At 34.0% G+C, this 2,762-nt stretch overlaps 1 non-coding gene across 1 annotated transcript; it reads left to right on the top strand.

The window, feature by feature from the left end:
- The first annotated feature begins 1,607 nt into the window (after nt 1-1,607).
- Nucleotides 1,608-1,714, top strand: LOC139886941 (small nucleolar RNA R71). Its single transcript, XR_011772799.1, has one exon. It is a non-coding gene; the product is annotated as a small nucleolar RNA R71 (small nucleolar RNA).
- The last annotated feature ends 1,048 nt before the right edge of the window (nt 1,715-2,762 follow it).

Raw genomic sequence — 2,762 nt, 5'->3', positions numbered from 1 at the left:
TTGTGAGAACAAGTGTGAGGTTTAGACTATTATGAACTTGGATTGGTATACATTCATAGGTTGAATGTGGGGCAGGTTTGCTACCAAGGTTCATAGATATTTGTGGGATACAAATATTGGAAGACCCACTCTTAAGATTTACTGTATAGAGCCTTTGTGGTTGATCACATGTAATCTTGAGTAATGGCGAATATCATTGTATCCTCTGACCTGAGATACATATTGGGTTCGGATATTCACCAAGTATTGTGCCTTGATTCTTTCCTTCGCTATTCTGAAATATGGTAGTACATAAGGGAGAACTCAGGTATAATGTAAAGTGTATATCTTGGACGTATGTAGTCAAGATGGAATTTGTCCCTCTTATTCGTTGAGAGTCAGATGTCTAAGGCCTGATAAAGTTAAATCTATAAGAGAGTGATCACTCTGTATCTCTTGGAATTAACATGACATCTAGGACGAAAGGATATAATGAAAGATTCACCTACATATATCAGTTCGAGTAGGGAGCTCGAAAGGGATGATGTTATTGAATGGCACAAAGTCATAACATATTAGGGGTGATGGACGGTGTGTTAGGCTGTATCCATCACTTGCATTAATTTCTTATGTTTCTCGTGCAAGTGGGAGATTGAAGGTTTTTCGTATGCCCGAGAGACATATTAAATAAATGTGGCTAATGTGTTATGATCCAAGTCGGGTCATACCCAATAACAAACTTACCGACACCTTATATGTATTTAATCTTAACGATTGGATCATTAATTAAATACGCGACACTTGAGCTTTAAGAAAAATGGTTTTCTAAAATGTTACTTGATGTGTACATATATATATATATATATATATATGGATTTAATTATTTATAGGTTAAATAATTAATTAATTTATGTTACATTTTATATATAAATTGGTTTTATATAATAAAATGTGTATATAAATTAAAATGGAAGTTTTATAGAATAGTTTTATAAAATTTATATTTTATAAAACTTATTTTAAAAACAACTAGTTAGTGGCCTTGGAGTCTTGAATAACACATGCTAAAGATGATTAAGCTTTTTCTTTAATCTATATACTTGTTCATTGACTCCTTGGGAGACTACTACATAAAAATACACATCAAATACTTAAAAAAAAAAAACTGAAAACTGCTCCATTCAGCTGCTGCTGGCCGTGGCATTTGAAGGGTGAAAAGGGTTTCAAAATTTGGTTTTGCAAGCAAGTTTCAAGTGTCACATAAATCCTAACCAATAGCAAGGGTGTTGGGCTAATAGTTTGGGGTATTTCTCCTTGAGGTTTCATCCATTTGAAGCTCCATTCAACATCATCATCTTCATCTCTTTCAACTAGCTTGGAATAGGTATAACATCTTATTCTTGCTTGTAGTTTGTAAGTATATATCACAACTTGATCCTAATTGGGATTTAACTTTAATTGGCTTAAAGTTCAACAAGTAAAATTTGATAATTACACGCTTCCGTTTATTAAGATTCTTAAAAGGTTTTAAGACTTATCAAACTTGTTAAATCCCAACAATATCGATGTCTTTTCGTGTAGTAATGTCGCATCCTTGGTAGAATATTTGTACTATTTGATAAGTATCTAAACTATGTTGAGGACATCCTCTCAACAATTTTTCGAATCTTGTCCATGCCTCATATAATGTTTCATTTGGCTTTTGCGCGAACGTAACAATTTCTCCTTGCAGTCTCACGGCTTTAGATGTCGGAAAGAATCTTTTAAGAAATTTCTCAACTAAAACATCCCATGTATCAATCGCCCCTTCAGGTAACGATTCTAACCAATCTTTGGCTTTTTCCTTTAAAGTCCAGGGAAATAACATGAGATAGATCTGTTCATCCTCAACTTCTCTGATTTTGAATAGAGTACAAATCCTATTAAAGGTTCGAAGATGTTCGTTTGGATCTTCTTTTGGCGTACCACTATATTGGCATTGATTAGTTACCATGTGTAGGATTTTTCCCTTGATTTCATAATCTGGCGCATTAATATCTGGCTTAATAATGGCGTGACCTTGGCCCGTGCGTGTACTCTCATTCGGTCTTCCATACTTAGAGGTTCAGTTACTTCCATAATTGAATTTGTTGAATACGAATCACTAGAGGATTCTGATTTAACAGTTTGTGGTTTAGGAGGAATGATTAGTGTTTCAGGATCTTGGAATTGTCCTTGAATATCCTCCGGGTTCTCACTTGTGAAGTCGGGTTCAAAAAATGGATTATCGGAAATTTGAATTGGAGTACTTGTTCGACTAGATGATGATTCTAAAGAAAAATCAACAGCGGCAATATTAGCTAGATGTCTTGATCTGGTTACAGGTGGTGAACGCATAAAAGGTGGTGAACGTTTTGCTCAGTGCATTCACAGAATATCCTATTAGTTATAAAAGATAAAAATTATATAAGCTATCAAATTAATAGACTTTTCTGATTTTGCCTACGTTTCGAATAGCCAATAGATGCAGCAGGTAGCCATGACCCTTTAAATCGGAAGCCCACAACTCACCACTAACAAATCCAACTATTACTATGAACCAGAAAATTTTGGATGTCTATCAATTTAACCGCTTAAAATAATTTTTCGTCGAAATCTTGAAGATAAAATCTATGTCCTAAAAAGTAGAGCGTAGAAATGAGAAAGAAAAAGAAGAGCGTCGAAAAACGTCGAAAAATAAAAATAAGAAAGAAAAACGTCGAAACTTAAAAGTCTAAAAACTAAATCTAAAAAGTTGCGCCTAA

This window comes from Rutidosis leptorrhynchoides, chromosome 1 (assembly GCF_046630445.1).
Source record: "Rutidosis leptorrhynchoides isolate AG116_Rl617_1_P2 chromosome 1, CSIRO_AGI_Rlap_v1, whole genome shotgun sequence".
In the NCBI taxonomy this organism is placed as follows: domain Eukaryota; kingdom Viridiplantae; phylum Streptophyta; class Magnoliopsida; order Asterales; family Asteraceae; genus Rutidosis; species Rutidosis leptorrhynchoides.
The sequence above is the reverse complement of the archived record's forward strand: the minus strand, read 5'-3'. Positions and strand labels throughout refer to the sequence as shown.